Source organism: Erinaceus europaeus, chromosome 14 (genome assembly GCF_950295315.1).
Source record: "Erinaceus europaeus chromosome 14, mEriEur2.1, whole genome shotgun sequence".
Lineage (NCBI taxonomy): Eukaryota > Metazoa > Chordata > Mammalia > Eulipotyphla > Erinaceidae > Erinaceus > Erinaceus europaeus.
The window spans coordinates 4296667-4307961 of NC_080175.1; the positions used below are offsets into that span (position 1 = coordinate 4296667).

Here is an 11295-nt window from a genome sequence, read left to right on the forward strand (position 1 = left end):
GATAGCGATTGAGGAGGGCCCAATCATAACGTGCTAGGTCAAAGCCGGGTTGACGCTTGCTTGCAGGGGTCTGTGATAAGGTGTTTGTTCTTTACCTCAGCTGACTGCCAACTCTGTTTCCAAGAGTCTGGAACAGAGAAGTTCAGTGTAGGCGTAGGGGACCAGACTGGGTGACGAGACGTCAAGCGTTGGACAGGGTGGGCGAAGATATCTGCGTAGATTGGCAGGTCCGGTCGAGCGTAGATGTGGTAAATGAACTTAGATGATGCCGCATCCCAACGAATATCTGGCGGGGCGATGTTGCTAAGAACTGGCAGCCATGGAACCGGGGTGGAATGGATGGTTCCAGAAATGATCCTCATGGAGGAATATAATTTGGAATCGACCAAGTGGACATGGGGGCTACGGAACCATCCTGGGGCACAGTATTCTGCAGTGGAAATAGCATAATGCCAGAGATGATGATCGTAGTGTGGAAACGCTCGCGCCCCATGAGGAGCTGGCCAGTCTTGCAATGATGTGATTCCTCGCGCCCACCTTTGGTGCAGTTTTTATGAGATGTTCGTGAAATGACAGAGTGCGATCGAGAGTAACGCCAAGATAGACTGGCTGGGCTTCATGCCGGATTCTCGTATCGCCAAGCTGCACATTAAGCTCACGCGAGGCCAAGGCATGGTGTAGATGGAAAACAGATGATACCGTTTTTGCAGTGCTAGGAATTAGTCACCATTTTTTACAGTAATCAGATATCAGAGACATGTCTTTCGTGAGTGTTTCCTCGAGGATGTCGAACTTGGATGCCTGAGTTGCACAGCAGATGTCATCGGCGTAGATGAACTTCCTTGAAGAAGTTTCTGGGAGGTCATTGATGTAAATATTAAATAGCGTAGGAGCCAGAACAGAGCCCTGGGGGAGGCCACTTGAGACAAGTCTCCATCTGCTAGACTTGTCACCCAGATGCACCCGGAATCTTCTGTTTTGGAGAAGAAACGATATAGTGTTGGCCACCCATGGAGGCAGGCATCTTGAGATCTTGACTAGGAGACTGTGTCATAGGCTGCTGTGAGATCAACAAAGACAGCACCCGTCTTTAAATTCTTCTGGAATCCATTTTCAATGTAAGTTGAGAGGGCCAGGGCTTGTTTGCAGGTAGATCTTCCTGGGCGGAAACCAGCTTGGGCGGGTGATAGGAATTTCTCTGTAAGAGGAGAAATACGTTTCAGAAGCAGCCTCTCAAGGAGTTTGTAACACACGGAGAGGAGAGAAATTGGTCTCTAGCTGGCGGCCAGTGTTGGGTCTTTCTTTGGTTTCAAAACCATCACTAACCAACATCATCAACATCATCAACACCATCACCACCATCACCACCATCATTACTGCCATCACATCACCATTATTAACACCAATCATCTTCACCACCACCACCACCATCACCATCACCACCACCACCACCACCACCACCACCACCACCACCACCACCACCACCACCATCACCACCACCACCACCACCACCACCATCACCATCATCCAACATCATCACCATCATCGTCATCATCGTCATCATCATTGTCTTCACGATCATATCCACAGGTCCTTGTGACGTTCAGCAGTATCCCCAACCCCATCACGGTCCCAGAGCAGACACCCTACTCCAGCCCTGTCCCTGTTTCCAGCAGGAATCTTGTTTCTTCCTACCCCAAGGTTGGCTCTCTGCACACAGTTCTGATCCGTCCCCCCTGCCCCAGCTCATAGCATGGCGTCCAGATGGACAGCATTTCCCTTTGTCTTCATCCTGTCTCTCAATAATCTGTCGGGATAGCTATTTTCATTTTGGGTTCAAACATGATGGCTGTCCAATTTCCATTCTGAGACCAGCAGGATTCCCCCACAGATCCCCCTCCCCAGAGACATGAGACTGGGGATCATAGGACCACACAGTAGATGGGGGACATGTCTTGACTGAATTACAGAGAACTGGCAAGTCTGGGCCCAGGAGGTGGTGCAGTGAGCGGATATGGAAGCATGAGGTCCCGAGTTTGATCCCTGGCATCCCATGTGTCAGAGTGAAGCTCTGGTCCTTTCTTCCTCTCACACCATATCTTGTGTAAATAAATAAAGAAATAAAGAAATAATTGGCAAGTCCATTATCGTAGTGGGATTTGTTTTTTAAATATTGATTTATTTGCATGAATGAAAGAGTTGTGAGTGCAGCTTGTCTTTGTCACGGTAGTGATAGAGAGGAAACTGTCTCCAGGATTGCAAATCCTGTGCTCTTCCACTGAGCTCTCTCTTCTACTGACAGCAGAAAGTTATATTATTTTTTTCATTGATTTGATTTGATTTGATAGGACAGGGAGAAATTAAGAGGGAAAGGGAAGATAGAGAGGGAGAGATAAAGAGAGATACCTGCTAGGCCTGCTTCACTGTGAAGCATCCCCCTGTAGGAGGGGTTGGGGGCTTTATTATTTCTTTCTCTATGATGCCAGGGAGGGCCAGTGTTGGTGGAAGTCATTGCCAAGAGTTTGTTTTCTGCGGGTCAGAAGGAAACACAAATAGTCCTTGTGTTTCTGAAAAGGGGAGGGGTACTGAGGGGGTGAAGCCAGACTTACTGCTTAAAACTGGGGGTGGGATGGGGGCTTGCTGCCTGGGCTTTGGCTCCCTAAGAAGCTCCTTGCTTCTGGAAGTGAGACACGTGAAGTGATGTTCTAGAATGTTCTAGGTACCACACTAAGCATTTAAAATTTTTTAAAATTATCTTTATTTATTGGATAGAGACAGCCAGAAATTGAGAGGGAAGGGGGTGATAGAGAAAGTGAGAGTCAGAGAGACACCCGCAGCCCTGCTTCACCACTTGCAAACTTTCCCCCTGAAGATGGGGACCGGGGGCTTGAACTCTAGTCCTTGCACATTGTAACATGGGTGCTCAACCAGGTGCGCCACCACCCGGCCCCCACACTAAGCATTCTATACACAAAACTTTATTCCTTCTTGACAACTTGAGGACTAGGCTTTGGTATTCCCCTTTTACTATAAAGGAGAGAACAAGTTCTGAAGGATTGAAACACTGCCCTCCCCTGCCCTAAAACACACAGCTGCCATGTAAGAATTAGATTCTGACACAGGTAACTGGACTCCAGGCAGCAGAAACTCACCTCCCAGGGTCTCTGCTATACAAATGAGTCCAATGGCCCAGGCTCAGTATAAGAATCTTTCTCCTGATGTGGTCTGGGAGGTGGTACAGTGGATAAAGCACTGGACTCTCAAGAACAAGGTCTAAAGTTCAATCCCCGGCAGCACATGTACCCAAGTAATGTCTGGTTCTTCCTCCCTCTCTTCCTCTTTCTTATTATTAAATAAAATCTTTTTTTCCCCCCAAAGAATATTTCTCCCATTAACTCCTGGAAGTTACAGTCTAGGCCATTGCCCATGTTTCCCTCTGGCACCTGTAGGGTTTCAGTTATTCATTTATTTTTTAGATTCATGTATTCGTTGGTTCATTCATTTGTTATCAGTGCACTCCTTAGCTCTGGTTTATGGTGGTGCTGAGGATTGAACTGGGTGCCTCGGGCATACTGGAGAACTTTTTTTTTTTTTTTTTCTTTTTTTTGCTATCAGGTTTTTCTCTAGGCTGGGTGCTGGCACTGTAAATCCACTACCAGGCAAGGAGGTGAGGGACCTTCCTTCCTCCCTCCCTCCCTCCCTCCCTCCCTCCCTCCCTTCCTTCCTACCTTCCTTCCTTCTCCCCCGCTTTCTTTCCTTCATTTCTATTTTATTTGATAGGACAGAGAGAAACTGAGAGCAGAGGGGGAGACAGAGAAGGACAGAGACAGAGAGACCCCTGCAGACCTGCTTCACCACTCAAGAAAAGTCCTTCCTGCAGGTGGGGAGCGGGGGCGCTTGAATCCAGGTACTTGTACGTGGTGATGTGTACGCTTAACCTAGTGTGCCAGTGCCCAGCCCCCAGTTTTCAGTTCTTGTAGTGAAATGTCTGGTTTTGCCTGTCTTTTCCCTGGGTGCAAGGAGCAAGCCCCAGACCTGGCATTTTCCACATGGCCAGCCAGTGAACTCCATGTCACTTATTTAAAGCGAAGTCCAAGCATTCCTCTCTCCACACAATGGAGATCTGCAATGCCGCCTTTCTCCTAGAATAACTTTCCAGATGCCGTTGGATCTATTTCTGGGTTTTCTTTCAGTGTCCCTGGCCCATTGCTTTATTCCTGTGCCAAGCCTAGGCCTAATTACAGGCTGTACAGTGCGTGTGAACGCCGAGAGCCCCATCCCCTGATGGGGATCTGATCCGGGGTTCTCCTGCCTGGCTTGATCTAACTTGTTCTTAAATGTACACTTTTGAGTCCACTTGCCTCATTTCAGGACAAAACAACAGCTGCCCAGCTGGGTAGCATGCTAAAAACTGGGAGTTGACCCAGACCTAGTTGCGTCCGGATAAAGATGGGTCTCTTTATCTGAGAACCTGGAATGTCTCTCCTTCCCACATTTTGAGGGGGAAAAATAGACTTTCAGTATATACATATGGAATATTTGCTATTTAAAAGTGCCCAGAGAATGGAATGACATTTGGACAGTTATCAAGGGATAAGAATTACCAACCCGTATACACTATGCTGCCAAACTATCCTTCAAGTCTGAAAGAGAAACCAAAAGCTTCCCAAACATACAGAAACCAGAAAGGATTTACCACCGCCAACCTCACCTTGCCAGAACTACCGAGAGGAGTCCTACAGAAAAAGAAGTAAAGGAATTCTAACTCCCAGTTAGGTCATCTGCGGTAGAATAGAAATGGGAACTCAAGGGGGCCCAGCCGTGATGCACCTGGCTAAGTGCTCACATTACAAGTGTGCGGGGACCCTTCATGAGAGGTGAAGCCGGGCTGCAAGTATCTTTCTGTCTCTTTCCCTCTTTATCTCCCCTTCCCCTCTCAATTTCTCTCTGTTTCTATCCAATTATCAATAAAAAAATATTTTTAAAAGGAAGTCAAACAACAGCAACCAAAGGAACAAACACCGGTCGTGAAGCTTCCCCCTGGTTGGTGGGGAACGTGCGTTTGAACCTGGGTCCTTGCACATGGTGACATGTGCTCTCAACCAGGTGCACCACTGCCTTCTCTCTCTCTCTCTCTCTCTGTCTCTAATCAATCAGTCTTAGAAAGATATGGCAACTGTACTATTCCTCTCTATGCAATGTTGCACAATTAAAAAGAAAAAAGAAAAGAAAAAAAAAAGGAATAGGAAGGAAGGAAGGAAAAGTGGCTGTTTCCACCACTTACACCAGGGACTCCCCTTCCCCACAAGGGATGCATTTGAGTTGGCTTTTCTGTGGTTTAGGAGAGTCCTGTCTGCGGGCCAGACCTTTGCTGGGAAGCTGGGGGTTCTTCCTGTGAAAAGGTTTCTATTAAGGACTTACAGCCACCTGGGCATCTGGGGGTGGGGGTGGGGGGTTTCCTTTCTCTAAAGGTGCATCCTTAGCAGCTCTGAAGCAGACGGGGCTGTGTGACATCCGGAGTTTAATGACATCTTCCCATGGTCACCGACATCTGCAATACTGGGAAGGGTCTCCCAGTATTCAAAACCTGGTCCTCAATAGGCTGTAAACACTTCCTTTTCTCACTCAGCCTCACACCCAAGGCTGAAAGTCCCTGGGGGTGGTGGTGGTGGGGGGTGGGCGGTGTGGGAAACTCCTCCCCATGGGAGAGGGAATCAGCTCTCCTCAGGAAGGTACAATGGCCTGAACAGAGCCTTCTTTAGAGCAGCTGACAGGAAATTGTATTTTCATAAACTGATTTATTGTGCTGTCCGATTACCTCCCGTTTCAATCGGTCCTAAGAAAACAGCTTCAGAATTGAGTTATTGAGTTGCTGCCCTCACAACAATTTTCCTCTGTGAGGAGACGTTTTTATTACCGAGAGGGGCCCGGGTGGAGGCAATTGTGGTTTTCAGGGCCGTCACCCGGCAGCCAGGTCTCTTCAGGAGGCCTCTGTTCGGCTGGGGCGGCCTTGCCTTCCCCAGGAGCCATGTTTGTTTTCTGAGGCGAGCGGAATGCAAGCCCAGCCCGGGGCATAGTTCCTTCATGTCTGTCCGCATGGTGGCCTGTGCTTGTTACCATAATCTCCTGGGCCCACACAGATTTCCTGAGACACAAAAGCTGCTTAACAGCTATTTTGACCTAAGGAGAAGTGGCGACGGGCAATTAGGCCTGGCGGCCACACTTCACCTCCACAGGCCTCAGGAGGGAGGTGGCCTTGGCCTCACCTCTGTCTCATGAAGCATTGGCCTTTCTTCTTCTCAAGAAAAGCTTCCACTGCTTTCTTGTGAAAGAAGGAAAAAAAAAAAAAAAGACTCCAGTCCTTGGTGAGAGGTTGGTGAGACTGATTGTCAATTCCCTGCAAGAACAGCTGAGGAGAATGTGAGGAGGTCCTTGGTGGAGAATGCCTGTGGGCTGGCGCTCTCAGTAAAGGCTCTCAGTTTCTCTTGAGAAATTCTGTAGGGACTCAAGAGAGAATATCTTGATACCAACTACATGCATTTACTTTGCCCCCCCCCCCAGCATTTTAAAAGTTATTTTATTTATTTTTTTCTATATGTGATTAGTAGGGGGCTACAATATTTCAAGATGATTTATATAGTCCCACACTACACCCACCACCAAAGTTCCACTTCCCATCAACCAAAGATAATCACCACCTTTCTCACAAGTCTTAGAAACAGTTTGCTTGCCTTTTTTTTTTTTTTTTTTGCCTCCAGGGTTATTGCTGGGGCTCAGTGTCTGCACTACAATTCACTGCTCCTGGAGGCCATTTTTTCCCATTTTGTTGTCCTTGTTGTTGTCGTTATTGTTGCCATTGATGTTGTTGTTGTTGGATGGCACAGAGAGAAATGGAGAGAGGAGGGGAAGACAGAGGGGGAGAGAGAGACAGACACCTGCAGACCTGCTTCACCACTTGTGAAGCGACTCCCCTGCAGGTGGGGAGCCTGGGCTCGAACCGGGATCCTTATGCCGGTCCTTGCGCTTTATGCCACGTGCGCTTAACCTGCTGTGCTACCACCCGACCCTCCACTTGCTTTTTTTCCCCCAAGGCCATGTGTCTGAGTTCTCTAGATTCCACATATGAGTGAACCCATCCAGTAGTTGTTCTTCATCTCTTATTTCTTTAAGCATAATCAATTCCAGTTTCATCCATTAATTTTTTTTTTACTTGTGATTAATCTTAGGTTATAAGATTGTAAGATTACAGGGTATAGTTCCACACCCCACCACCACCTACATTCTGTATCCCCACCTTCCCACCTCCCAGAGATAAGCAACATAATTCTCACAAGTCTTAGAGACAGTTTTCTTGATTCTGTATGGTTTGGATTTTTTTTTTCTTTCTGCAACTTCAGGTAAGTCAGATCTCTAGATTCCACAAGAGTAAAACCATCTGGTAGTTGTCTTTCATCTACCCATTTTGGCCTAAAGGACACAATATCACTTATTTTTTTTATCATGTATTTACTTTTTATTTTGTAGTTATTCATTTTTTAATTTTTAAAAAATTTTCTGTTTTTTAAAATTTATTTTCCCTTTTGTTGCTCTAGTTGTTTTTTTATTGTTGTTGTAGTTATTATTATTGTTTTTACTGATGTTGTCATTATTAGATAGGACAGAGAGAAATGGAGAGAGGAGGGGAAGACAGAGAGGGGGAGAGAAAGACAGACACCTGCAGACCTGCTTCACCACCTGTGAAGCGACTCCCCTGCAGGTGGGGAGTCGGGGGCTCGAACCTGGATCCTTATCCCGGTCCTTGTGCTTCGTGCCGTGTGCAGTTAACCTGCTGCGCTACGGCCCGACTCCTTTTTCTAGCTATTCCTTTCCCTCCTGTTATTATTTTTGAGAAAATGTTGCTTTACAAGACATACCTCGCTGGCATCAGAGGGACAATTTTGTGATGTCTTAAAGCACCTTAGTAAGCATCATCATCATCATCATCACCCCTCACCAGGGCGCCGTCTCTCTGCCCTTCAGGGCACTGGGCCCCCTGCCTGGGTTGAGCTCCCTCTCTCCCCCGTTAGTCACCTGAGACCTGCAGACACAGACTGAGGGTCACTGTGAGTTTTCCCATCTGCTCCCTGGCTTAGTGTCCTATGCCTCACCTATGAGTGAGATCCCCCCATGTCTGACTTCCTCCTTCTGCCTATCTCACTGAGCGTAACCCTCTCCAGTCTCATCTGTGGGGTGACTTGCAGCCTCTGACACAGGAACAATACCTCATCACTCAGGACTCGGCTGCGCTCTAGGGCGGCCCAGTATGCTTCACGCTACTCACTCCCCTGGGGATGGCTGGTAAGCAGTGAGGTCCTGCCTGTTAGATCCTCCGCCTTTTATTAATTATTAGGATCAAACAAGGGACTTTTCAGACAGTTCATATCAGCAGAACGATTTTCATTTTTTCCAATGACATTTCTTTTTTTTTAAATTAATGATTTAATATTGATTTACAAAATTATAAGTCAACAGGGGTGTAACTCCACACTGTTCCCACTGGCAGAGCTCTGAGCCCCCAATCCCTCTACTGTACGCTACAGCACTTTTCTTAAGATTGCAGGTACTGGCTAGCTATTATTTCTACAACTATTTGTCTGTATTTATATATATGACGGCCCATTAAAAAATTTCTTTATTGGGGAATTAATGTTTTACATTCGATAGTAAATACAATAGTTTGTACATGCATAACATTTGCCAGTTTCCCATATAACAGTACAACCCCCACTAGGTCCTCTATCATCCTTTTTGGACCTGTGTTCCCCCCCGCCCCCCAAACCCCAGAGTCTTTTACTTTGGTGCAATACACTAATTCCAGTCCAGGTTGTGCTTGTGTTTGCTCTTCTGATGTTGTTTTTCAGCTTCTGCCCTGAGAGTGAGATCATCCCATATTCATCCTTCTGTTTCTGACTTATTTCACTCAACATGAATTTTTCAAGGTCCATCCAAGATCGGCTGAAAACGGTAAAGTCACCATTTTTTACAGCTGAGTAGTATTCCATTGTGTATATATACCACAACTTGCTCAGCCACTCATCTGTTGTTGGACACCTGGGTTGCTTCCAGGTTTTGGCTATTACAAATTGTGCTGCCAAGAACATATGTGTACACAGATCTTTTTGGATGGGTGTGTTGGGTTCCTTAGGATCTATCCGCAGGAGAGGAATTGCAGGGTCATAGGGTAGGTCCATTTCTAGCCTTCTGAGAGTTCTCCAGACTGTTCTCCACAGTGGTTGAACCAACTGACATTCCCACCAGCAGTGCAGGAGGGTTCCTTTGACCCCACACCCTCTCCAGCATTTGCTGCTGTTACCTTTTCTGATGTGTGACATTCTCACAGGAGTGAAGTGGTATCTCATTGTTGTCTTTATTTGCATTTCTCTGACAATCAAAGACTTGGAGCATTTTTTTATGTGTTTCTCAGCCTTTTGGATCTCTTCTGTGGTGAATATTCTGTCCATGTCCTCTCCCCATTTTTGGAAGGGGTTGTTTTCTTGTTGTTGAGTTTGGCAAGCTCTTTATATATGTTGGTTATCAGCCTCTTGTCTGCTGTATGGCATGTAGAGATCTCCTCTTATTCTGTGCCGGGTCTCTTGGTCTGGGTGGCCCATTTTTTAAGGTCCCATCTTCTCTTCCTTTCCAAGTCACACATAAACCAAATGTACCTTTCTTCCCCTCTTCTCTCTCTGAGTTCTGATGAAATTGGAGTTCAAATCCTCTGGTCATCTCCCCTTGTCACTTCTCCCTGATCTGTTTGTGTCAACTTGGGAGTCACAGAGGAGGAAAGTGCAGTGAGGGGCCAGGTGGTGGCACACCTAGTTAACTGAACACATTACAATGCAAAAGGGATCCAGGTTCAAGCCCTTGGTCCCCACCTGCAGCGGGAAAGCTTCATGAGTGGTTTCTCTGTGTCTTTTCCTCTCTATCTCCCCCCTCCCTTCTCAATTTCTGTCTCTGTCCAATAAGGAAGAAAGAGAGAAAGACAGACAGAAAGAAAGAGCAGTGCAATGGGGTCTCATTTCTTCTTTCCTTCATCTGCTCCCACCTTCGCCTCCGGCTCTGTTAGACTCCTAATTGCTTCTCTGGCCTTGGGGTCCTGGGAAGTGACAGCTCTGGGACCCGTGCCCACTGCAGTGCTGCCTGTAGCTGCCATTGCCAGTAGCTGTCGGGATAAAGTAGCCGGAGAATTTGGGGTGAAGGGCAGAGGCCCCGGAGGAGGCCTTTAGCTATTTTCCCTCTGGAAGGAGAAATGACAAAAATGCGTTTGAAAACAACAGTCTGAGGAAAAGTAGATGAATCTCAGCCTACGGTGTTTTTTTTTCTTTTTCTTTCCCCCCCATTTCTCATGAATGTGGGAACAGATAGTGTAGTGTCATTCCCCTCTGTGCTTCCACAGGCTCTTAGAGAAATGAAGGGCTCTATCCACCTCAGTCCATACAGCTGGGACTAGGCATGAGGTCCAGGTCCGGACTGAGGGTAAGTTCTGTATTCAAAATAAACCACTAGGGAAAGACAGAATCAGGCTCGGGGGACGGGATGAATCCACCTGCCAATGCCCATGTCCAGTGGAGACGTTATTACAGAAGGCAGAACTCCCACCTTCTGCACCCCAATAAGAATTTTGGTCCATTATGAGTCACTACTCAAGGAAATTGAAAAAGACACAAAGAAGTGGAACGATAGTCCATGTTCATGGGTTGGAAGAATTAACATCATCAAAATGAATATACTACCCAGAGCCATCTACAAATTTAATGCTATCCCCATCAAGATCCCACCACATTTTTTAAAAAGGAGAATAGAACAAATGCTACAAATGTTTATCTGGAACCAGAAAAGACCTAGAATTGCCAAAACAATCTTGAGAAGAAAGAACAGAACACTCCCAGATCTCAAATTCTATTCTAGGGCCATTGTCATCAAAACTTCTTGGTACTGGAATATGATTAGACACACTGACCAATGGAATAGAATTGAGAGCCCAAAAGTAAGCCCCCACACCTATGGACATCTAATTTTTGACAAAGGTGCCCAGATTATTAAATAGGGAAAGCAGAGTCTCTTCAGCAAGGAGTGATAGATATAGGTGTGATTTAGATGGGCAAGAGAAGGCAGGACCATGGAAAGAATATATCTGTATAGATAGATAGTTGTGGAGTGGGCTGTGTCCGGGGTTCCCTCTGGCTGGCTGGTGTCACATGCCCTGCTATGGAGAGCTGCCCTACCCAGGCATGGGTGCAGCCTGCCCCCTGACTG

At 46.6% G+C, this 11295-nt stretch overlaps 1 protein-coding gene across 1 annotated transcript in view; it reads left to right on the forward strand.

Annotated features, from left to right (window-relative positions):
- The window catches only part of OAT (ornithine aminotransferase), a 95095-nt gene that overhangs the window by 83432 nt on the left and 368 nt on the right, over window positions 1-11295 (forward strand). The gene's annotated exons all lie outside the window — the stretch shown is intronic.